The following is a 27,790-nucleotide window of genomic DNA, read 5'->3' on the forward strand; positions in this document are numbered from 1 at the left end:
TGGCTCACGCCTGTAATCCCAACACTTTGGGAGGCCTCTACGGGCCGATCACGAGGTCAGGACATCGAGACCATCCTGGCTAACAGGGTGAAACCCCGTCTCTACTAAAAAATACAAAAAAAAAAAAAAAAAAAAAAAACTAGCCGGGCGAGGTGGCGGGCGCCTGTAGTCCCAGCTACTCGAGAGGCTGAGGCAGGAGAATGGCGTGAACCCAGGAGGCGGAGCTTGCAGTGAGCCGAGATCGTACCACTGCACCCCAGCCAGGGGGACAGAGCGAGACTCCGTGTCAAAAAAAAAAAAAAAAAAAGAAAAAGAAAATTACTTGTTCACGTTTTTAGGGGCTTTCCTTCTGTCTCTGCAACATTTTTAAACAAAATAAAACTTTTCAAACTGAAGAAATAAAGAAATATATAAGCCTCATTATTCCATTCCTATTTTTTTCTTCAAAACTCTGCATATATCTCTGAGATACATATTGAAATAAAGAAATAAAGAAAAAATCTCAAGAAATTAAAAAAAACTTGTAATATCAGTCTTTTTTTTTCTTCAAAACATTGCAGAATTGCAGAGTAATAACTGATCATTTAAAATATGGTTAAAATTATGCTACATTGTACATAATCAGAAGCCATTCAAACTCTCTGAGCTGCAGTTTTTCCATTGATCAACACATTATTTAGACTGATTTATCTCTAAAACACTACGATATATGTCTCTGAGATATGTATGGCCATTTAGGTGGACTTTTCTAAAGCAAGCGAGGTGTTTATCTAATTCAATTCTAGATCAACCAACATCTAGTTGTTTCCCATTATGTAACAGACTTCAAATAATAGACTTCAAATAAATAATAGACTTGGAATATACAAATGATACAATTTTCTTTTACAAGTTTGATGACATTTTGTTGTTGTTGTTTGGAGACAAAGTTTCTCTCTGTCCCCCAGTCTGGAGTGCAATAGTGCTATGGCACTATTTTTTTTTTTTTTTTTTTTTTTTTTTTTTTTTTTGAGATGGAGTCTGGCTCAGTCGCCCAGGCTGGAGTGCAGTGGCGCGATCTCGGCTCACTGCAAGCTCCGCCTCCCGGGTTCACGCCATTCTCCTGCCTCAGCCTCCCGGGTAGCCGGGACTATAGGCGCCCGCCACCTCGCCCGGCTAATTTTTTGCATTTTTAGTAGAGACGGGGTTTCACCGTGTTAGCCAGGATGGTCTCGATCTCCTGACCTCGTGATCCCCCCGCCTCGGCCTCCCAAAGTGCTGGGATTACAGGCGTGAGCCACCGCGCCCGGCCATATGGCACTATCTTTGCTCACTGCAACCTTCACCTCCTGAGTTCAAGCAATTCTCCAGCCTCAGCCTCCTGAGTAGCTGAGATTACGTGCACGTGGCACCATGCCCAGATGATTTTTGCATTTTTAGTAGAGATGGAGTTTCACCACGTTGACCAGGCTGGTCTCAAACTCCTGAGCTCGAGTGATCCACCTTCCTCGGCCTCCTAAAGTGCTATGATTACAGGCGTGAGCCACCACGTTTGGCTTGATGACATTTTGAATAGAATTTTCCATAGAAAAAGAACAAAGACATTTTAAGAAATTGGGACAGAATTAAGTCAAATTCTTAGATAATGGGAGATTTAGGACTTGGATAGGCAGATCAGTAGTAGTGCTTAGCTGAGTCACACTGGTGCCTAAGATAAAAAGAAAAGTAATAATTAAATAAAAGAAAAAATAATAATTAAAAAAAGAAAAAAAATAATTATTATTTTATGAAAAATAAAATAACAATCCTGACTGTATTTATGATTTGATACTTTACTTAAGGTGGCTTTTTAAAATTAATTTTGGTGCAATTTTTTAATTATGGCATGAAAATATTTATCTTGTTTATGAGTTATTGCAAGCTTCCTCAAATTTTGTCTCCAAAGCAAATGTCTCAATCATCTCATTGTCTCAAACATGAGGGAGAGAAAGGAGGACAAAGATTTGAGGGAATATACAAAAGTATGATAATACAAAGAATCATGTAATCAGAGTAGCTAAAGATGAAAATAAACACATACAAGAAATGAAAAACAAGGAATGACAGGTAGTCAAAACTAGAAATCTTGATGCAATTAAATATGCTTTTTGGATTAGGGGAATAGTAGAAGGAGAGCTGAAAGATTAGGCGGTATTGGTTAGAATTTGGATTTCTTGAAATTAAGATTTTGATGGAGGTGAAGTTATTGGTAATTATAAAGGAAACAACTGGTGAAGAATAACTCCATGATACTAATTAAAATAGGAAATCTGTCCTTTATAAACATTGCTAGAGTTATGCTTCAGGCTAACTAGCTATCCTGATAAGTTTTCTTAGTGTCTATTTAAATGCAACAAGTTTTTGTATGATATAAAAATAATCTGAGCCTGCTTGCATACTGTCTGATGTTGGGTCATATTGCTTATTAAATGGCCTAAATATTTTTCAGTTATTTCAAGCTAAGATAATCGGGTTCCACATTTATTTTTAAAAGGAGCTCATCTTCAAGTAATGAATTTATATAAACTATGGTTTTTAAAACCTTAAAATATAATTAGAAGTGATATTTTCTAATTGTTGTGGTTGGCTTTTCCCAGAGTCTCTAACAGCTTCTATGATAAATTGTTATGTGCAATATGGTATGTTAACAACTGAATTAGAACATCGTGACCATATGTCTATCACTGCAGGCAAAGTCTAGGAGGATGGTGAGAATATAAAGACACAGGATAAGTTATCCTCATAATTACTTGGAAGTAGACACTGATGGTTGACAGATAATAAATAAGATGTAAAAGTATTGCTTACAATGTTAAGACATTAATAAATGGGTACATGTGTGAAAATATATGCAACACACAAGAATTAAGGCAAATAGCTTCAACACAGAGAACTATATGTAATTCACTAAACTTCTTCTTAACATGAGATCAGATATAAAATTTATTAATTCAAACATAAGAGCTTCAATCCATAAATCTGGGTGAGGTTATACCTTTTTAAAACTGCAAATTGAGGTTAACAGATCAAAATCAATTAGGTCTGCTAATCTGTTCACGAAGGTGTAAATTCTTAATCAGAATTTATTACAAGGCTGACAATGTAATTTAACAGCAGTACTTAAATCTTGATCAGACAATTCAACTTTCAGACTCTGATCCACTTTTTCTTTTCCTTCTTCTTGAAGGAAATAAAAAGACTCTATTTTAACTTCAGTACCGAATGACAATTGTAATATTAAATGTATATAATACTTACAAAATGTTACATATAAGATGTCATTTATATGCTAAAATTATATTTCTCAGTGCCAATTAGGATTTTGGTACCACTTATGAGAGTTGGCATTTGCTATTTATATTATCGGCATATTCTTTTATCTTGGAATGGACCACATGGTAATTTCCCCTAAAATTCCTATTTTTGAAATAATATCAATGGTGATCTTGATTGTCTATATTAAGGAGTACTTCAGAGCATTGTAGTACCTCTGAAATGCAGTCAGCATACTTTCACCACTGTCACTGGTGAAGAAATTCTATCAGCCTCAAATTATTCAGCATAATGATAAGTTCCCATAGATGTTTTGATAATTTTGCAATTATAATTGTCTCCAGAAAGTGATATATGGAATATTTGTAATGGTTATCTTTGGAGATTAAAATTTTATGTTTTACTTTAAATCAATGGATGTTTATCTGGAGTCTATTTTAAGTGAAAACAATTTATTCAGAGTGGATACTATAAAGAATTCAAGTCTCACTTTGTATTGCCAATAAAGTTCTGTCATTGGCTTACATAAGAGAACATATTGAGAGGTGAAGCCAGCTGGGCTTCTGGGTTGGGTGTGGACTTGGAGAACTTTTGTGTCTAGCTAACAGATTGTAAATGCACCAATCAGCAATCTGTGTCTAGCTAAAGGATTGTCAATGCACCAATCAGTGCTCTGTATCTAGCTAAAGGATTGTAAATGCACTAATCAGCACTCTGTAAGAACGCACCCATCAGCACTCTGTGTCTAGCTAAAGGTTTGTAAATGCACCAATCAGCACTCTGTAAAATGGACCAATCAGCAGGACGTGGGTGGGGGCCAAATAAGGGAATAAAAGCTGGCCACCCAAGCCAGCAGCGGCAACCCCGTCTGGTCCCCTTCCACGCTGTGAAAGCTTTGGTGTTTCAGTCTTCACAATAAATCTTGCTGCTGTTTACTCTTTGGGTTCGCACTAACCATGAGCTGTAAAACTCACCTTGAGGGTTTGTAGCTTCATTTCGTAAGTCAGCAAGACCACCAACCCACCAGGAGGAACAAACAGCTGCGGACATGCCACCTTTAAGAGCTGTAACACTCACCAGGAAGGTCTGTGGCTTCACTCCTTAAATCAGTGAGACCAAGAACTCACCGGAAGGAAGTCTGGCCACATCTGAACATCTGAAGGAACAAACTCTGGACACACCATCTTTAAGAGCTGTAACACTCACTGCAAGGGTCCGCACCTTAATTCTGGAAGTCAGTGAGACCAAGAACACACCGGAAGGAATAAATTCAGGACACAATATGACCACATGAGTAAACACGTGGAAAATTAATTGTGTTCAAATTTCTGAAAATTGGCCAGGCACAGTTGTTCATGCTTGGAATCCCAGCACTTTGGGAGGCCGAGACCAGTGGATCACCTGCAGTCAGGAGTTTGAGACCAGCCTGGCCAATATGGCAAAATCCTGTCTCTACAAAAAATACAAAAATTAGCCCAGCATGGTGGTGGGTGTCTGCACTCCCAGCTACTTGGGAGGCTGAGGCAGGGCAATCTCTTGAACCCTGGAGGTGGAGATTGCAGTGAGCCGAGATCACACCATTGCGCTCAAGCCTGAGCAACAAGAGTGAAACTCCATCTCAAAACAACAAAACAAAACAAAAAAACAACCAAAAAAACACACTGAAAATTTAATTTTTAAAAATATCTTAGGAATTGGATGTATGTGCTTTTTGTATTATTTGGTGCATTTTGTTGCACTTCTGGATAGAAACTTTGAAGTCAGTCTAATTGGGGTCCAAGACCCTTTTTTGTTGTATATTATGTATTTACTTTGGTTAATTTACCTAAATGTGTGGGGTCTTGGTTGCTCTTGTGTAAAATGTGGATTTAAATAAGGTATAATTGATTTTAATTAAGTAATTGCAAAGTATGACAACCTGCTGTCTTACATTCTCTCTATACTTATAGTGTATGTTGAATATGTTTTTAAAAATGATTAAACATACTACACTCCTTTTGAACTTTGTATATGCTGTATCAAAGTGTTTCCTCAAGCCCCACCTCCTATTAAATTACTATTTATTCTTCAGAACTCAGCCAGGCTGCTACTTCCTCAGAAAATTGTTCTTTAATCTCTGAATTAAATAATATCCCCCAATATAAGTATTCATATCAGCATGTACATTTCAGCATTTTTCAAAGTTGAAATTATTCAGTTATGCAATTGTTTAATGTTATTGTTAATTCACTTTAATGCAATTGTTAATTCACTTTAATGCAATTGTTAATTCACTTAGGCACTTATTTAATTCCTGTCTCCTGTACTAAAATGCCTTCCTCCTGCACGAAACTGCAAGTAAGTGTTCAGTTTCTGTCTTTTTCCTCAGTATTTTGTTCCCAACACACAGCATATTGTCTGGTAAATAAAACAAACAAGTAAATCAAAAATTTGTCTTATGAGTAATGTTCGAATGAGTGGTCTCTACCTTGCATTCATTAATTTTCTTTCACCCTACAGTCTAATGAAAGATTAGGAAAATATTTAAATCACATAATTTATTATAAGATTTTATAGTATGTACTGCAGGGTAAGGTGTATGCCAGAAATTTCAGAGTATTTTATAATCATAGACCATCTTAATATATTAGGTTAATATCTCAGAAATAAAATTTTCATAGTAATTTTCTGTCATATTAAAATACATATTCTATAATTCAATATTCATTTTTTGTTAGCACATCTTTAAACACTAATTAAAAAGACATTTTCTTAAAATAACAAAGAAAAACTTAAAAAATTCCAAGAGAACACTTAATAACAAACCATTAAAGCTATTTGTATATTTTCTAGAATATAACAGCTAAACAGAAATGTTTAAATGTAACTATTAAAAACCAGGATATAAATTATTATTGTCTACCCAGAAAATCACATCCTGAATTTACCATTCAGCTGTATGACTTTAGTGAGCTTCAGAATTCTAACCTGTATAGTTTTACAAAGCACATGGTTGTTTGAAACAAACAAACAAAAATCTCATGCGATAAGCAATCTTAAAAACTACAAGATATAGTACACATATGCTTAGTTATAGAATGATTACATATAAGATAATTTTATAGACTAAAGAAATTGGAGGGTTACTAAAATTTACTTTTGGTACTATGTTAAAGAATATGCCTGATATTGTGATTAGGCTATTTCCATTAAAACTTAATTCATTAATGTTAAGCAATTATATGACATATTTTTAGCATTTGCCTTTCAGTAAATTATTCTCCTTTCTCTTTAAAGTAGCAACTGGCCCTCTGGTAATTCACAGGGTGTAGTCGCGTGTCCCCAGAGATTACAACACGCTTCAAAAAAATGCATCAAAATTCATCTCAGGTGTCTGCAATCCCGTATATGCTTTTCATCTTTAGTCATGATGTCACGCTTCAAAGGACAGCATAATAGGAATGCAGTTACTCCATGACAGCTAACAGCTCTGCTAAGAGAAACTTAGCCCTAGAAAAACATAAAAATCTTAACTCAGAGATGTGATCAAGTTAAGCTCTCTTCATACCTGCCCTGAAACACAAACAACAGATTCTGAGGTTACTCAGCTGTGAAGTAACAACACTGTTGCAAGGTGATCATTCAGCTTTCTTTTATTTTCCAGGGAAATGCATATTGCTGAATCTAGTGGATTGAATAACAGAGACAAGAGACGATATCTGGAACAGAAAGTGTTCACATACAAAGCTAACTATAATGCTTTGGGTGTACGTAAGGAAAACGACAATAATTAAGTGTATTTTGTAAGACATATTTAATTTAGGTATCATAATAAGATATGTTAATACAGAGTACAAAGTTCTCAAAATACATTTTGAAAATATTTTTCAAATTTGCAATGATTTATCTATAAATCTATTTTATAGAAATTAGACAATATTCTAGTTATTACAATAAAAACCTTTCTTTTTTAAACAGATGCGCTTTACAATGATTTTACTCTTCATATAAATAACATGTTCTTGAAATAATCTGCCTATAAATCTAAAATTATGGCCTAACCTATAATAACACTGCAAACATTTGTAAAATTGTATTTTATTAATTTGCTGTTATATTTTTGGAAGTTTGGAGTTTTTTGATATGTACTTTAAAAGCCTAATAAACTCAAATGTTGACAGTCTTATTTATATCGAAAATTATATTTTCTAAATTTGTAGACAGTGAAAGAAAACATATTTCAACTTACAAGTATACAGACAAGTGAGATATTTAATTAAAGTCAAAGAGATTTAGGGTCTGAATTTACTGTAAAGAACACTGAGTTAAGAATATATTTCACAGATGAGTATATGGAGAAACGGAGCAAAGGTGGTGATCACAAAGGATTACCCTCCAGGTTACTACTGACAAATCAGTATCTGAAGATTGTTCTTCTGAATGCCAGTATTCTACACAAAAGTGAATTTTATTATAAAATCTTCTTGAAAACTACCTAGAATCAAGCCAATAAATTTAATATAGACGGTTAGGTTAAATTATTTAAAAAGTCAATTTTATTAGAAAGACATTTTATCCCTAAAAATTTAAGTTTAATCGTATGAAAATATGTCATAGCCATTCCCTTAGTATAGACTGGAGGAAATTTCTTCATGGCAAAAGAAAATAAATGCAAACAAACAAAAATAAAAACAAAAGCAAAAACCAAAACACACCATCAATATTAATTTGGAGAAATTTATTTAGTATTTACGCATTTGTTTTGTTAAAGGTGAATCAATTTTAGAGAGAAACTGTTTTCTATACAACATATAATTCATAAAATACATTTCTTATACAATTGTACATGACAGAATTCCACATTAGTCTTTATTTTCAACATTCAAATATGATTACATATAAAAACAAATATAAGAAAATGTTTATAGTGGGGAAAAAAAAGCATAGACTAAAAATACAATTTTAACACCTTAAATTAGCCAAGCATACTGTAAAATGAATGTAATGCTACGTCTTAGAAAAGCTACAGTTATAAAAACAGAAGTTGCTTTTTGAATGTCAATTTAAATAGACATGTAGGAACTTATTTTTCTCATACTATAGATTTCATTTGATATTTCTTGGTCCAAAATACCAATGTCAAAATTTGTCTCTCAGATTGATTTTCATCAGTGGTTGATGAAATAGGAAAAATTTATACTAGATAAAAATCTTCAACTTCACTAGCAAACCCCAGTTTAGTACAATGAAATTCTTTTCTTTGTTATGAAATAATCAAAATATTTTGTAAATTTTACACTGACTGGAATGAAACATGTTTTTGCCAAAAATGCATGAATTAGGCAAGAAAGAACATAATATTAAATTATAATATTAATATTGAAGACCATGTTAATAATAAAACAATTTTAAACAGAACCCTCAGCATGAAATTTAATGTGCCAAAACCTCTATACTCATGATTTACTCTTTCCAATATAATATAGTTGATAATTTGCTTTTTTTCAGTTTGCTGTATTATCCATCTATTTACTAACTAGTTGAAAAGGAGTGAATCAAAAGTTGAAGACGAACTGACATCAAAAGTTGTTGACTTCTTCATGGTTACAAAATAAGAAAAAGTATTTTTATGGGATGATTTACTTCACTTTTGGAATATTGAGTCTCAATTAGCAAATTTTAGAAATAAAGACCAACCGGAAAACTTTCAATAATGAAGGAAAAATTAAATTGTCAAAATTACATTTACATTCTTTATATAATATGATGAAGTATAATAGTTTATTTATGTTAAAAAATATGAAATATAATAGATTACGTGACTTCAAAAAGACCAAAAAGGAACTTTTGAATATGACAGACAAGGAGGTTTTGGTATACATACAACAGAACTAACAACTAATGCCGTCTAAGTGAAACAGATAGCTCCTTGTGATGGTGATATTCTACTTACAGTTTAAAACATTAAGAATCTGAGTGACAATTTGTTCAATAATGATTAAGGAGGAATTCATGTTTTGAAAGTATTTGGTGTTAATGTGATTTTATGATTATATGTAATTTTATTATGTAAATTTAATATTTAATATTCAGAAAAATGTCAGATACGAGCTATGTATCAGTAACATAACATATGATTTTTAAACAGCAATTACAAAGACAGATCATGAGAGAATTGTGGAAATGGGGAATGGGATGTTTACACAAATAATAATCTTTGAAAGTTATGAAGCATAATGTTAAACACCTGTGAATAAACTACACAGTTTACAAAGTAGAACATTTGCACTACAGATAAAGCACATACTCCCTCTGTATGAGAAATAAACTTGATCTTCATTTTGATACTACGTTATTTACCCCGGTTGCACTTGGACCACTCTTAGATCAGTTAAGAAAAGCTTCTGCCCAGGGCACTACACTTAGAGAATCCTTCATTATCACAATTATTAAAGCAACAGGTTAAGACTCAATACTTTTTTCTCTCAGGACACAGTCCTCAGTGCTGGTAAAATAAGACCCGTAACTGAACAGCCACTCCTGTGACTAGCCATGCTCAGGTCCCAGGAAATCACTTCATCATGTCTCTTAAGTCTTTGAGGGAAAAAAAAAAAAAAAAAAAAAAATCGCTTGCTCTGAATGTCATGTACTACCCTTACATAAAATACAGACAGTACTTCTGAGGATAGGGAGGACCCGAATAGTTCAAACAATTAGTTAAGGGAAAACACAATTTAATGAATGCATCAAATAATATGATTAGTATAAGTTCTTCCATTAATATCATTTTCCAAGTGCTAAGAATTCCATTGTCTCCTTGTTTGGGGGGCATACTTGGTTTCATATTATGTAGGAATTCGTGTTGTATTCACCATAGATGCACATTTTGCAATATTAAACAGTTCATGTCAATCTTTTTTTGTAGATAGAATTAGAGTCAGAGAAATACACAAACACACAGAGAGATTAGTAGAGAAATAACGTAAATAACATTTGATACTGATTATTTGTATTAATAGAGGTATCCAAATATTGTTTTAAGATATGATAACATTTTTACATCAGCTATCATCTACTCAAATAATTTCTCTAGCCCAATAATTCTCTTTTGTGGTTTTGGAATCAGAAGTTGAATATTGTACTTCTTATTCTATTCTCTATCTCTTTTAACTTCTGTCTCTCATTTTCCATCTTCTTATCTTTCTGAGTTAAATTCTAGAAAACTTCTTTACTTACGTATTCCAGCACAGCAATTCTTCCGTTTTCCCTAACATGCTATGAAACACATCTATTAAGTTAACATTAGTAATACTTTGTATTTCACACTTCTAAAAGTACTTCATGGTATTCTTGAAGTATGCTTTCTTCTTTTTATGCTCTTTTATCCTCTAGTTATTTTTATTCTTTATTAAAAAAATACTACAAGTGGATATTTTATATCTGTATCTGTCAAATCCAAGAACTGATTTCACTGGAACTCTATTATTTTTCCATTTCTCTATTGACTTACTCATGATGTGGTAGGGTTATTTTTTGTGTTTATAACTACTTAAAAATAATTTTCCATTGAATTTAAGTTAATGTCTTAGTTTGCAATCCACACTTTTACAAATTTGTATAAAATTGATGTCTGTCTTTTTGATAGCAAGCTTACTCTTGGCTGCAAATTATCTGAATATGTTTTTGTTTGTTTTTTTCTGCATATTCAGTTTGTTAAATAGATTTCTTGTTATTTTCCACACCTAGTAAAATGACATGACACTCATCACCTTGAAATGTATAAAAATTTTAAAATAGTGATGTTAAATGAGCACTATTAAAAATTTCCTGTATCACATCTGTAATCCCAGCACTTTGGGAGGGCAAGGTAGGCGGATCATGAGGTCGAGAGATCAAGACCATACTGGCCAACTGAAACACCGTATCTACTAAAAACACAAAAATTAGTTGGGCATGGTTGTGAGCGCCTGTAGTCCCAGCTCCCGGGAAGGCTGAGGCAGGAGAATCGCTTGAACCCGGGAGTCGGAGGTTTCAGTGAGACGAGATTGGGCCACTGTACTGCAGCCTGATGACGGAGTGAGACTCCATCTCAAAAAAGAAAAAAAAAATACTGTAAAGTAATCTAAATTTACTGCTTAACCACCTTAAACTGTTGTATTACCAGGTAGACCACGATATTTAGGACAAAAGGTTGCATTTCTAACAGTTTTTACTGCTATTTGTAATAACTTACATTCACCATATTTAAAAAAAAAAAATTAATGATAGTGTAGCATCAGCCTGAGGGTTTTAAGTTTTCACTTTAATGTAAGAAAATGTACTGAATTTTCAAAAACACTCAAAAAGAGATTTATACAAATTAACATTTGGGGAAAAATTATTTTTCTACTACTAAAAGAAGTTTGACAGAGTAGAACAAAAAGCTCGAGGTGAGGGTAATCATAGTTTTAGGACACATAGACAAGAAAGGCGGTTTGTAACCTGATTAAAGAATGATCTAGTGTTTCATAGCACAATAGGGTGACTACGGTTAAGAACAATTTATAGTATATTTGAAAATAACCAAAGAGTGGAATGGGAATGTTTCTAACACAAAGAAATAATAAATGCTTGAAATGATGGATTTCCGAATTTCTCTCATTGATCATTACACATTGTATACTTGTATCAAAATACCATATGTACCCCACAAAGATGTACAACTATTGTATATCCATAATAAAAACTAAAAGGGATAATTTTTGTTGATAAATCAGGAAAATCCTAGTATGCTCATGACTTCAATTTTGTTTTAAATGTATATTTTACTTGCCCATCCCCTTCTACCAATGAAAAAGAAAATAAGAAACAAGAAAATCAATGATTCCTTAGGAGATGGAGCCATAAACAAGATATCAAAAAATACAGTAACTTACTACTGAGTGCAAAATATTTGTAAAATAAACAAGTTATTAGATTCCATAATAAATGTTTTTTAACTGTGGATTTATGTAACTATGCATCTATTATATGTGCTCCAAGTCACAAATTTGCAGTTATGGGACAATCATCTACACTTTCCTTCTGATTTCAGTGTTCCACAGAACATGACTTCTGATTTTCTTTGTTCCAAAAGTAAAGAATATATTATTGATTACTTCTAGCTAATGATTAGTGATACCAATATATAGACTTTACTATATTTAATGGTTGTGTTTTGTGAGTCCCTAGAATATCGGCTGAATGGTTTTCTAATGCTGAGTAATTTCTTACAATATTTTATCTCTTTATCATTGTATTCATTTATGTTGTTTATGGCTGCTAGTATCAGTGATTCTGAACAAATTCTTTACATAACTTTAAATAAAGTAGATATTTCTTTAATGTTAACATAATGGGATTGATATATAGGGAAAATATCACTTATTAATTACTGGGAATGAATTTATAGGACTTTAAGAAGTCTGAATCTAACTGAGGTTTCATCACTAATAGCTTGTTGTCTTATTCCTAATGTAGTAGGGGTAGAAAGGTGTGATACATTTCCTCACCGGTTGTAAGGCTCACTCCAGACAGTTCTATAACAAAAGAGAAGGTAACTAAAAATGTATTTAATCAAAATTTCATGTGACATTGGAGATTTTAGGAATGAAGAGCAAAACACCAAGAGAAAACTGTTCATTTGGATGCTGAGATTTCATGAAAAATGGACAGCAGTGATGAAATGGGATTGGGCAAAAGAGTGTACAATCTAATGTTGATAGACTGAAGGGGAATCAAGCAAGGCCTGTTTAGATGCCTCTTAGCCTCTTTGTGCAGCATGCTTTCCTTGTGGGGATAGGGCAGGATCCCTCTGGAAGGAGGGTCTTACGACCTACTACCGTACATGGTAGGTAAGAGAATTTATTATGGCTGTCTCCTACACAGAAAGGAGTTAGAGGAGAAGGTTTGGGCAAGATCTCTAGGCTTCACGGCTTGCTTTGGGGAAGAAAGTTTCTAGTTTCTATTGACCTGCCTTGGAGAAAAGGAGTTCTGTATTCTATGACTTGTTTCAAGGAAAATGAAGGGCAAGACACAGGAAGACTCTTGGTCCTGAGGCTGCTTGTGAGGCCTTCTTATATCCTTTAGTTCAAAATATTCAACACACCAAAGTGCTATACTTGGGGTATCATTTTCTTTGTTTTTTTGTTTGTTTGTTTTTGCTTTTTCTCATTTATGTATTTGTTTATTTATTTGAGACGGTGTTTTGCTCTTGTTGCCCAGGCTGGAGTGCAGTGCTAGGATCTCATTTCACTGCAACCTCTGCCTACTGGATTCAAGCAATTCTCCTGCCTCAGCCTCCTCAGTAGCTGGGATTCTCCTGCCTCAGCCTTTCGAGTAGCACCCACCACCACGCCTGGCTATTTTTTTGCTTTTATTTTTTTTTTTGTTTTTTTGAGACAGAGTCTCGCTCTGTCGCCCAGGCTGGAGTGCAGTGGCGGGATCTCGGCTCACTGCAAGCTCCACCTCCCAGGTTTACGCAGTTCTCCTGCCTTAGCCTCCCCAGTAGCTGGGACTACAGGCATGCATCATCACGCCTGGCTAGTTTTTTGTATTTTTTAGTAGAGACGCGGTTTCACCAGGTTAGCCAGGATGGTCTCGATCTCCTGACCTCGTGATCCGTCCATCTCGGCCTCCCAAAGTGCTGGGATTACAGACTTGAGCCGCCGCGCCCGGCTCTTTTGTATTTTCAGTAGAGACGGGGTTTCACCATGTTGGCCAGGCTGGTCTAGAACTCCTGGCCTCAAGTAATCTGCCCACCTCGGCTTCCCAAAGTGCTGGGATGACAAGCGTGAGCCACTGCTCCCAGCTGGGGTATCACTTTCTAATCCCTAACACTCTCACAGTTTACGCATTTGTTTCACTCTATGTAAAAAGGTAACAATAGTACTAATTTTGGGAGAAGCTGTGAAGATTCCATGAATATTATTTGAAAAATAGCATCATATTTATCCAATAGGAGCTGCTCACTGTGCAACCATTCATTGCAAATCAGACACTTTTAATACCGAATTCCTATAGGCATACCTATAGGAATTTAATACTAAATATTACTAAATAATACTGAATAATACTGAATAATACTAAATAATACTGAATACCTATAACCTATAGGTATTTAGTATTAAATTCCTATAGGTATGCCTATAGGAATTCGGTATTAAAAGTGTCTGATTTGCAATGAATTCAAGGGAATAAAATCCAAATACCAAATAAACTCTTTATAACCAATATCATGATATAAAATCAGAAAATTATATCTAGGTGAGAAGAAAGTTTCAGCCCTTGTCATGGCATCCTTGAATGTGATGATACAACTAACTAAGCATGGGTTTCAGGGAATGCTGAGAGATAATTGCTATCATCTAGATATGTCTGAAGAATAGAAAACAAGTGACTGCCAAGCTGAACCCTGCTGTCACAGTGAATTCGGAAGACCTTCCCAGAGCAAAAGATAACTTGCAATTTTTTTCCATGCACTCTAATTTGTCTAGTTTCTTTCAGATTGGCAATATCCAATCCACATCTGGAGAGCTCACATATAAATGGCGATGCACTCTCCCTCCTGAGGAGCTGGCATTCTCTCTAAGCCTCTTTCCAAGTTCCCTAAGTCAGTGCTCATTTGCTTTGTGGAAGCCATTTTTGAATTTGCTTTTGTGACACAAAAGTGAAACTCTGCAGAGATTCATGCTGAGCTTTGCTTAGTGAGAAGCAGAAAAAACAGAGTATTTTTTGTGTGTGTGTCCTAAACTAAACAGCAGTGTCTTAAACAAAGATACTAGACCAGCTAGTCTAATTTTTACTTCGCAGGAGATATAAGAAAGGTACCTATCTGTACACTTTATGTGTAGTACCTTAGCCTGAAGAGGGCCTTTGCTTTGCAGAGTATAAAAGACAAATTGAAGTGGACCATCGAAAATTTTGCTTTTTCTCTTGGTGATCTATGTGAGTTAGATGTCTGGGGTTAATTATATATCAAATGTGATGTAACCATAGAGGTTTATTTTTTTTTAATTCTCATTATGTGCTGAGTATATGACATTATTTTCAATTTTAAGATTTAATTCCAGGACCTTTATTACCACACTATTAATTAGAAAGTGAATACATATATTACTGTACACTGTTAAATTGTAAACACACTCTTTGGGTTCCTCTAAAAAATACTGGTTCTCTGATGATTTACAGATTCTATTGAAGAAAAATATTTCAAGTCCTTTTGGATCATAAATTATTAAACTTTAAACTGTACTGAACTTTAATTTGAATAGTAGTTTTCAAAAGTGAGATTAAGAGATTGCTATGGGATGATGATTACTTTTTAGGCTGTCTTGACATTTGGGTCATTATAATTCTTTTTGTATAATTCTTATATATTTTGGCAGCATCCCTGATCTGTACTCACCAGCTTCCAGTAGCCATCTCTCTTGTACCCTGACCTGAGTTGTGACAATCAAAAACATCTCTAGACTTCCAAATAATCCCTGTTGAGAATCATAGTACTAAGATACTATCTTCCTTTTTAACTCGCATTCTCTCATGAGTATACAGTGAAGTTTTCAGAGGCCACATGTGGTGTGATCTCACATCATACTATTTTGTTCATCTGAAAATGTAATTTTGCCATATTTTATTGATTTTTTTAATGTGGTAAAATATATATAACATAATTTTGTCATTATAACCACTTTTAAGTATACACTTCAGTAGCATTAATTAGTTTCACAACTTTGTGAAATCATCAACTCTATTCCTAAAACATTTTGATCACTACAAACAGAAACTTCATAAAAATTAAATATTAAATTCCCATCCCCCCTCCCTTCAGACTCTGGTAATCTCTAACCTACCCTATTTCGCCCCCTATGAATTTGCCTATTCTAGATATTATTCATAAGTGGAATCATGCAATAGAAGTTTTTTTGGGCCTGGCTTATTTTACTTAGCTTAAAGTATTTAAGGTTTCTCCATATGTAGAATTTATCAGAAGACCATCAGTTTTTAAGATTGAGAATATTCCCTTTCATATAAAAACCACATTTTGAATAGTCATTAATATGATGACAGATGGTTAGGGCTTTTGGTTTGTTTTTTGTTTTTACCTTTTGACTACTGTGGATTATGTTTCAATGAATGTTGACATACAAGTACCTGTTTGAGTCCTGTTTTCAATTCTTTTGAGTATATACTTAGACGTAGAATTTCTGGATAATATGGTGTATTAGTTCATTCTCACATTATTGTAAAGAACTATGTGAGACTGGGTATTTTATGAAGAAACAAGGTTTAATTGACTCACAACTCCACAGGCTATACAGGGAGCATGACTGGGAGGCCTCAGGAAACTAACAATCCTAGCAGAAGGCAAAGAGGAAGCAAGAATGTCTTACCACCGTAGAGCAGGAGTTGGGTGGGGGAGGTGCCACACACTTTTAAATGATCAGATCTTGTGTGAACTCACTCACTATCATGAGAATAACAAGGAGAAAATCCGCCCCCATGATCCAGTCACCTCCCATCAGACCCCTCCCCTCACACTGGGGGATTACAATTCAACATGATTTGGGTGGGGACACAGAGCCAAAAGACATCATTCTGCCTCAGCCCTTCCCAAATCTCATGTCCTTCTCACATTCAAAAACTAATTATGTCTTCCCAACAGTCCCTCAAAGCCTTAACTCATTCCATCATTAACTCAAAAGTCCAAGTCCAAAGTCTCATCAGACACAAGGTGATATAGTTTGGCTTTGTCCCCACACAAATCTCACTTTGAATTGTAATCCGAATTATAATCTCCATGGTTCAGGGAGGGACTCGGTGGGAGGTGATTGGATCATGGGGATGGTTTTCCCTCATGCCGTTCTTGTGATAGTGAGTGAGTTCTCACAAGTTCTGATGGTTTTATAAGTAGTGGTTTCCCCTGCTCACTCTCTCTGCTGCCGCATTGTGAAAAAAGTACCTGCTTCCCCCTCTGCCAAGATTGTAAGTTTTCTAAGGCCTCACCAGGCATGCGGACTGTGAGTCAGTTAAGTCGTTTTTCTTTATAAATTACCCAGCCTCAGGTATATCTTTATAGCAGTGTGAAAACAGACTAATACACAAGGCAAGTCCCTTCCACCTTTGAGCATGTTAAAAAAAATAAAAATAAATAAAAAAAAAATGTTTGTTACTTTCAAAATACAATGGGGGTACAGTCATTGGGTAAATGCCCCTATTCAAAAAGGGAGAAATTGGCCAAAACAAAGGAGCCACAGGCCCCAAGCAAGTTAGAAATCCAGCAGGATTGTCACTTAATAATAAAGCTCCAAAGTAATGTCCTTTGACTCCATGCTGATGCAAGGGCATGCAGATGCAAGGAGCGGGCTCCTAGGGCTTTGGGTGGCTTCAGCCCTGTGGCTCTGCATGGTGCAGCCCCTGAGACTGCTTTTACATACTGGCATTGTGTGCCTGAGGTTTTTCCAGGTGCAGGATAACAGTTATCAGTAGATCTACCATTCTGCAGTCTGGAGGAGAGTGGCCCTCTTTTCACAGCTCCACCAGGCAATGTCCCAGTGTGGACTCTGTGTGGGGACTCCATTCTCACATTTTCCTGCTGCACTGCACTAGTAGATGTTCTTCATGAATGGTCCGCTCTTGCAGCAGACTTTTGCATGGACATCAAGGCATTTCCATACATCCTTTGAAGTCTAGGCAGACTCTCATACTCTTGGTGTATGCACAACCGCAGGCCCAACACCACATGGAAGCTGCCAAAGCTTGGGACTTGCATCTTTTGAAGCCATGGCCTGAGCTATAAATTGGCCCCTTTTAGTAATGGCTAGAGCTGGAGTAGCTCAGATATAGGGCACCGTGTCCTGAGGCTGCTCATAGCAATGGGGCTCTGGACCTGGCCCACAAACCACTTTTCCCTTCTAGGACTCTAGGCCTGTGATAGGAGGGGCTGCCCTGAAGATCTCTGAAGTGTCCTGGAGACATTTTCTCCATTGTCTTGGCAATTAACATTTGGCTTCTTGCTACTTATGCAAATTTCTGCAGCCAGTTTGAATTTCTTCCCAGAAGATGCGTTTGTGTTTCCTACAGCATGATCAGGCTGCAAATTTTCCATGCTTTCATGTTCTGCCTTCTTTTATAAGTTCCAATTTCAGACCATCTAGTTCTTCATGCTTATGAGCATACACTTTTAGAAAAACCACTTCTCAAATGCTTTGCTGGTTAGAAATTTCTTCCACCAGATACCCTAAATTATCCCTCTCTCTAGGGCAGGGGCAAAATGCTACCTATCTCTTTGCTAAAGCATAGAAAGAGTGAACTTTACTCCAGTTCCCAATAAGTTTCTCATTTCCATCTGCGACCACCTCAGCCTGGACTTTATTGTCCATAACATTATCAGCATTTTGGTCACAACCATTCAACAAGTCTTTAGGAAGTTCCACTTTCCTACAACTTCATGTCTACTTCTGAACCCTGCAAACTGTTTCAGCCTCTGCCCATTACCCAGTTCCAAAGTCGTGTTTACATTTTCTGGTATCTTTATAGCAGTGCCCCATCCTCCCGGTACGAAATTTCTGTAAAAGCCTGTTCTCACAGTGCTACAAAAAACGACCTGAGATTGGATAGTTTATGAACAAAAGAGGTTCAACTGACTTACAGTTTTGCAGGCTGTCTAGGAAGCATGATAGAGAGGCCTCAGGAAACTTACAATCATGGCAGAAGGGGAACGGAAGCTGAAACGTATTACCACGACGGAGCAGGAAGGAGGAAGAGGTGTTACGCGATTTTTAAAAATCAGATTTTGCAAGAACTTACTATCAGGAGAACAGCAACGGGGAATTCACCCCCATGAGCCAATCACCTCCCACCAGGCCCCTCCTCTGACACACAGGGATTACATATCCATGCTTTATTGTATATTTTCTATTCTTCACAAAAATTACACTCAGATTATGCTTCAGTTAGATTATTTCACAGTGTATCACAAGACATTGAAACTTGTTTCCTTTTTTATAATTTTTCTTTAAATGCTTCAGTTTGAGTAACTATGTTTCAAATATGCTCATTTTTCTGCTGTGTTCTATCAATTTTATTTAATGCTTTTCTTGTCAATAAAGTCAAGTATTATAATTAAGCTCCTTCTGTGTTTAGTGAGATATGATTGATTTTTAGAAATTTGGAGTTGCTATTGATGTGGATAATTGTGAGGAACTCAACCTCTGTATATTTTCTAAGCCAAATAACTTACTAAGATTTCTTGGGGAGTATCCTTATCATTAAAATTATTTAAAGGACTGTATGAGTGAAAATAGATAATTAATGAGTCTCATGGGAAGCCAAGATGAAGTAAGACTATCTCTTTGTACCTCATGATTCTTTAAGATTGAAGAGTGTAAATATAAGCTATAGAAGCAGTAGACAAATATTGCTGATAATTTTAAGTAAGATTTATATATATGCCATGTGTATACAATTGACCCTTGATCAATGCAGGAGGTTGGGATTCCAATGCCCCACATATCAAACGATTCTCCTTATGTATAACTTTTGACTACCCCATAACTGGACTACTAACAGCTTGATACTGACTGGAGACCTTACCAATAACAGAAACAGTCTATCAACACATATTTTGGGCCGGGCATGTTGGCTCATGCCTGCAATCCTGCACTTTGGGAGGCCGAGACATGCAGATCACTTGAGATCAGGAGTTTGAGACCAGCCTGGCCAACATAGTGAAACCCTGTCTCAACTAAAAACACAAAAATTAGCCAGGTCTGGTAGCAGGTGCCTGTAATCCTGGTTACTCAGGAGGCTGAGACACAAGAATCACTTGAACCCGGCAGCCGGATGTTGCAGAGAGCTGAGATTGCGCCATTGCACTCTAGTCTGGGCGACAGAGTGAGATTCTATCTCAAAAACAAACAAACAAACAAGCAAGCAAACACATAGTTTGTGTGCTATATGTATTATATACTGTATCCCTGCATTAAAGTAAGCTAGGGAAAAGAAAATATTATTAAACACATAATAAAGGAGAGAAAATACATTAATGATTAAGCTCAAATGAGTCAGAATAAAGTTTTCATACTCTTCATCATCCCATTGAGTAGGCTGAGGAGGAGGAAGAGGGGGAGTTGGTTTCACTGTCTCAGAAGTGCAGAGGCACAAGAGGTGGAAGAGGTGAAAGGGGCAGCAAGAGAGGCAAGCACGCTCAATGTAACTTTACAGAAATACATTATCATTTCTGTCCAGATTTTTACTTTTACATTTCTCTAAAAATGTTTCTATATGGTACCAATTCTTTCTCCAGTATTTGCTCTAGTTTCAGTACTGATATCAGATAAATGTTCATGTCATAGAAAACAAAAGAAGAAGAAGAACAACAACAACAAAACGAAAAGCAGACCTGGTGCAGTGAGTCACGCCTGTAATCCCAGCACTTTGGGAGGCCGAGGGGGAGCAGATCATGAGGTCAGGAGATCGAGACCATCCCGGCCAACACAGTGAAACCCCGTCTCTGCTAAAAAAAATACAAAAAATTAGCTAGGCGTGGTGGCGGGCGCCTGTAATCCCAGCTACTCGGCAGGCTGAGGCAGGAGAGTGGCGTGAACCCGGGAGGCGGAGCTTGCAGTGAGTGGAGATGGCGCCACTGCACTCCAGCCTGGGCGACAGAGCGCGACTCTGTCAAAACAAAACAAAACAAAACAAAACAAAAAAAACGAAAAGCAGTCTTGAATAAATGGAACTCTCCTGCTACATTACCCAATGTTAATTTGTTTTCTGACACTGCTTTTTCTCTGTCTTCTTCCTTATCATTGGACATTAGTTGGAAGGTACTCATCTTCAAGTTGTCGTCTGTTAATTACACTGGTGTGATGTCTGTCAGCTCTTGAATTTTCCCAAGATCCATATCTTGAAGCCCTTCACCCCCAATTTTTTTTTTTTTTTTTTTTTTTTTTTTTTGCCTTGTCCACAATCTCTTTCATGATTTATTTGATTTACTCTGTCAAAACTCTTTGAGGTCATGCAAAACATCTGCACACGGTTTACAGCAGGAATTTATTTTTTCAGGCTTGACGGCTTTCATGGCTTTTTCTGTAACAATGATGATGCCTTCAAAGGTGTAATTCTTCTAGACTTTTAAACTTTTTCTTTCAAGATTCTCCTCCTTAGCATTGGCCATCCTTGCCGTAAAGTACTATGTGTAATAAGTCTTAATGTTCTTATGACACTCTGATTTAAAGGCTGAATTACATATGTTCTGTTTGAGGGCACTTTGATACCTTAGATGTTGAATTCACGGAGTCTATGGGGCTGGGGAAATTGTCCAGTATTAAGAGAATTTTAAAGAGCACTGGCAAGGTGCTTTCTGATTTCAGGGGAAAAGCATTGATATTATCAATTAGGTTTGTTTAAATTTGAGTTATTTTCATTGAATTAAGTACTTAATAGTAATATTATTAATTAATATACTTCTCCCAAACTTGCAGTTCTGTACATCCATTACTTACTTTGGATTTTGAAGTCTTCTCACTAAAGTAGATCGTTGACTTAGTAATCAGACATCAGGCATATTACCCAGATATACCAGGTAGAATAAGTCCCTCTACTCCTGTAGTGTGAATTTAGCATTCCACTCCCTTTTGCATATTCTTAAACTTTACAGAAAATTTTACCAATACATTCAAGATTTCTAAGAAGTGATTTCTTAATTAACTTGAAGATTTAGTGTAGTTAAATTAAATATAAAGACATTTCAAAATTTTTATTGAACAGGCAACTAATATATACACTTTTGACTCACCTAACTCTTATTTCAGAATAAATTCCTTTTAATTATACACTTTGATATACATTGCTCAGTTTTAACTAGAAAGAGATACCTGTTTATAACAATGTGTGAGAGGATCCTTCTTTTCCAACTTTTCAAAATTTGGACATCATCCTTTTTAATGTTTTACTACACAAAAGAGCTCTATTACTATATGTATCTGATTCATGTGATACATACACACACACATACACACACTCATCCTATCTGATTGGCTCTAATAGGTTTTCATGCATTATGTACAAAAGAATAATAAGAAATTTCAGGATGAAAAAAACTGATATTTTGTGTGTTTTTTTAAAAAAGTAAATTCAACATAATGCACGATAATTCAGTGCTATTTAAATTGTGTTCTGGAGACTTGTACTAATCTGTGAGCTGTTTGTTACTAGCCTATTGTAAGGCAAATGCGTAAACTGAGAGGATTTTTTACTTTTGTAGCCATTTAATGTTTATAACTTATGACCCGGTAATTTCAACTCTTAGTCATACACTTCAGAGATACACACAAGAAGTTTCATATCAGAAGGAATTATTCCAGCTTCAAATGAAAACCAATTTGTGTGCATTAGCAGGAGAATTGATGAGTGAATTTTGGAATATTTATGTCATCAAATTAATCCCATGGTATAAAATGAAGTAACACATAATAAATAGGCAAAAATTTCAGAAACATGAAGAGGAATGAAAAAGCAAGTGAATAAAAATATCAACAGTGTGATTTCATTAATATAAAGTTTGGAAACACGGGACACTAACAAATACTTTGATTAATAATACATACTTGTCAAATTTATGATGGAGAGCATAAAAAGGCTAAAGAAAACTTTCAGCACAGTGGTTACCTTTTAGGTGAGAAGGGAGCATAGGATCATAAGTTTTCTTGCAAGTTTAAAATTTTTGCTAGTTTTCTACTTACCAGGTTATTTTCAGGTAGACAATTGCTAATAAAAATTATTTTTAAAAGATTAGAACAAAATAATTGCTCAGTTGCAGTTGGAAATCTCGATGTCTGCTTCCCAGTTTGATTGAGCATATAAATAACCTAGTTATCTTGTTAAAATTCTGTTTTGATTCAGTAGGTTGTGGATACAATCTAATATACTGTATTTTTAATACATTCACAAGTGAAACTCATGCTTTCAATTTGCAATTCATACATTGAGTAGCAAAAATCTAGACCTCATTAAACAAAGACAAGCAAAAACAGAGAAAGAGAGAAAGAAAATGAGAGAGATACTGCTAAGTAAATAGATTAATTAGCAGATACAGGAAATAAAACAAATATAAAAATGCAAATATGGATATATAATGACATTTAAATCTAAGTTCACTATAATTCAATATTTGTATCAATTTCGATGCATAATGTGGATGCATTTTGAGTTGGAACATATGTTGATTCTCACGTTTTTAGTTGTAAAATTACTTTAAACTACCTTTGCCTTAACTTTATAATTGAAAAGATAATACCTCCTTTTAGAGGACTTGTGATGATTAAGTATGAAAATTTTCACAAAGCACTTAACATAATTTATGCTACATAGTGTTATGGTGTGATGAATTGTCTTAATTATATTTAGCATTCATTATGTCAACTCTGAATTATTTAATACTTTTAAATAATATTCATAAAATATTTTTTCTTTATATATTTTATATTTAATGAGAAAATAATAGCAGTCAATTGCAGTCAAAGCAGTTTAGTTGAATAAACTAACTTTGCAGTCTTGTGTACTAGAATTCTCCAGAGAGCAGTAGGATTTATTCCTTGGTTTCTATTTCGTGTGAAAATGAAATCATCAACAAATACCAAAAAAAAAGTAATGTGGAACTATGCTTACACTTATACAAATTATTTTCCTAAAACTCTCCCAAAGTTTACAAGTGGTTTATGTAGATACAAGCAGTTCTCACTTTACAATATTCTGGTATGCACAACTTTTAGTTAGCACGGTCTAGTTAAATAACAGCAGTCCTCCAATAACATGGTTCATATTTTATTTGCCATGGTACATTACTCTGTCATTAATTAGATAAAGTAAAAGTTTTGCTGTTTCCATCTAAAAATGAGCCACTAATTACATAAATCATAGGTGTGCATCGTGGTCAGTGACAAATCATATCACTTCTACAGTCTGTAAAGATTGCTCCCTTTGCAGCTGTTACTTCATCTATTCACAGACAGAAAAGCATGTAGTTTTGCTGATACTTTGCCTCACAATGTAAATACAAATTTGTCATATTACAAAATGCATAATTTAAGTAGTAATTGAAAAGCAAAGATGGAAATGCAGCAAAGAAATGAAAAAATGATAATACTGGAAGAGAAATTTTAGAGTCAAAATGTGAATGGAGTTACAGAAAAAAACACCAGACTGGAGGGTTGATACTGCTGTCTTTTCAGAGCCTATAGGGAAACATAGTGAAAGTGAACTTATCAATATAAATGAAGAAGGTGATTGTAACAAAAAAGATGAAGATGTCTTAGAGAATGTGATACCAGCAAACACTTCAGATTAAAAAGACTCACAGAGATATTTCACCATATTGAAAGTGCAAAAGATTAAATGTGAATGGCCCATATAAGCTTAGAAAAGAGTAAAATAATTTACACACAGAAATGATAGTGTTAACTTTGTTAAAAGTAATATAAAAAGAAGACAATCACTATTCAAACTATTCCTGGTAAATTTTCTGCAAATAACTGAAACACTTTAATGTTTTAAACAAGAATGTACTAAATATTCATGCCACGTTTTCTATTTTTTTGTTTCTCTTTACATCTCTAACAGATGTTAAAAGAGATTTTGATATTGTGACAAAAAAATGTTGATTATATAGCATAAATTTTCCATTGATTATTGTGATAGTTTTCGACATTTTCAGCTTTCATTTATTTTATAGTTCCACATTACCATGCAAATAGATAGCCTGCAAATTAATACTACAGATGACTCTTAGAATCAAACTTCTGCTTGTTTCTATTTTTGTAAGCTTCATTAGATATAAATCTTCTTCTAGTTCATTATGACAATCTTATATGCATAGACCTAGAGGTATATTTTCAAACAAAATAATGCAGTTACTACATTTCTAGATTTCTGAATTTGTTTATTTGTATTCCTACTCATACATTTTGTTCTAATCATTGATTCCACTGTGATGCTAATTCTAAGATAGTTTATACAGTTTTCTAGTATAATTTGTAGAGCTTAAGTAATGTTCACAGATGTTTAATTAGCTTCTTCAGAACTACATACTTAATAAACAATACTAGGAATTCACTCACAAATCTCTTAGAACATTCAAATAATATGGAAGGAAAGCTCAAAATAGCCAGAAAATTTTAAAAATCCAAACAGAAATCAAAGCTGCAAAAGATGAACATATGGTTAAAGCATATTGTACTTATCTAATTTGTGTGCCTTTGCTAACCTAAATTGTTTTAAGAAAAGATGGTATATTTTGAAAGAACCAGATCTGGAAATAGAAAGAACTAGATTTCCATATTCTTTCGTGGAGTCTTCAGGCACAAAAATAAAACAACTCCAGGCTTCAAATAACCAGGCATCCATGATAATAAGAGTGAGAATTACCCTGACAGTACATGTGCTTTTAGTTTTATTGTTTAGAATCATCAGTAAGTGTTTCATAGCAAAATAAGTAAGATTATTTATTTATATTTCAGATGAGCTTCTTTCTTTCTGCTAGCAAGTATGCTTTAAAAAAAAAAGACAACGGCATTGAGTTATAATTCATACACCATACAATTCAGCTACTTAAAGTTTACAGTTTGATTTACACTGAATTGTGTAAATTACAGTGAATTTTAGAACTCTTTCATAAATGCAAAGAGAAACTATGTATCCATTGGCATCACTCCCCACTTACTGCCAACCCCTGCCTGGGCAATCACTAACCTATATTTTTATCTCTATGGATTTGCTTATTCTGGACCTCTCATAAAATCGGAATTAAACCATACATGGTGTTTTGCCACTTGCTTCTTTCACTTGGCCTAATGTTTCCATGGTTCATCTATATTGTATGATGTACCAGTACTTTTATTGCTGAATAATATTCCATTGGATGGATATGCTGCATATTATCAATTCATCATTTGATAGTGTTTTAGTAGTTTCCATTTGGGGGTTAATTATGAACAACCTTGTCACAAACATTCACGTACAAGTTATTGCATAGATATTTGTCTTCATTACTCTTAAGCATATGCTTAGGAGGAGTGGAATTACTGGGTCATATGATAACTATTATATATTTTTAACATTTGGAGGAAATGTTTTATTGTTTTCCAAGGGTGATTTACCACTTTTTGTACAGCAGCCTATGAGGCTTTCAGTCTCTCCACAGTCTCACCAACGCTTGTGAATATGTTTTTTTTTCCTCTTTCATTACAGCAAGTGTAAAGTGGGAACTCATCGTGACCATAATTTATATTTCCTAAATAATGACTAAAAATAATATGCACGTTTTAATATGATTAGTCACTTGTATATTCTTTTTGAAGAAATATTAATTCAGATTCTGTGCCCAATTTCTATTTGGGTTATTTGTCTATTTGTTATTGAATTTTAAGTGTTTTTTTATTCTATATTTACATAATTCCTTTAGGATATATTGTATTCACAAATGTTTCATCTCATTCTGAAATATGTTAATGTATAACTGAGGTTATTGATCTAAGATATTTCTTCCTTTTTAATATAGGAATTCAAATTTATAAATATCTTCTAAACACTGCTAAAGCTGTATTCCACAAATGTTAGTATATTGCATTTTTATTTTCATTCATCTTATTGCATATTCTAATTCACCTTTTATTTTCTTCTTTGATCCATTAAGCAGAGTGGTTTTTAAAACTTGTTTACATGTTTGTGAATTTCCTAATAATCTTTCTATTATTAATTTCTTGTTTCATTTCCTTATTGCAAGAGAACATGTATAATTTCACTTCTTTTAAATTTATTGAAGCTCACTGAGTTGTACCGCATGATCTATTCTGAAGTAAGTTCCATATGAGCTTGAAAAGAAAGTGTAATATACTGTTTTTGGGCGATACCAAAATACCATAAATGTCTGTTAGTTTCAGTTGGTTTATAGTGCTGTTTATGTCTTTTCTCTTTGATATTTTGCCTAATTCTGCACATTATTAAAATTAGATTATTGAAGTTTTCAACTATTATTATTGAAGGCTCTGTTACTCTCTTCATTTCTGTCAGTTTCATACAGTTCATATATTTGTTTCAGATATTTGAGAACTCCATTGGCTGAGGGTTTGACATTTTTATATCTTCATCATGGATAACATGTTCATAATTTATAAATATCCCTTTTTATCTCTGGTAGTAAGTTAGTGTCAATTGTTTTTGTGTAGTATTAGTATAACCACCTCACTTTTCTTATATTTTTTACATGATACATCTTTTTCTATCATTTTACTTTAAACCAATTTGTTTGTTTGAATCTAAATAGTTTCTCTTCTAGACAGCATGTAGCAGGATTCTGTTTTTAATCCATTCTAACAATTTTTGACTTTTCCTGAAATGTTAATCCATTTACATTTAATGTTATATTTGATATATGGTTTATGTCTTCCACCTTTTGTTTTCAATATGTCTCTTTTTTGTTTTTGTTTGTTTTCCTCTTTTACTT

Source organism: Chlorocebus sabaeus, chromosome 27, assembly GCF_047675955.1.
Source record: "Chlorocebus sabaeus isolate Y175 chromosome 27, mChlSab1.0.hap1, whole genome shotgun sequence".
In the NCBI taxonomy this organism is placed as follows: Eukaryota; Metazoa; Chordata; class Mammalia; order Primates; family Cercopithecidae; genus Chlorocebus; species Chlorocebus sabaeus.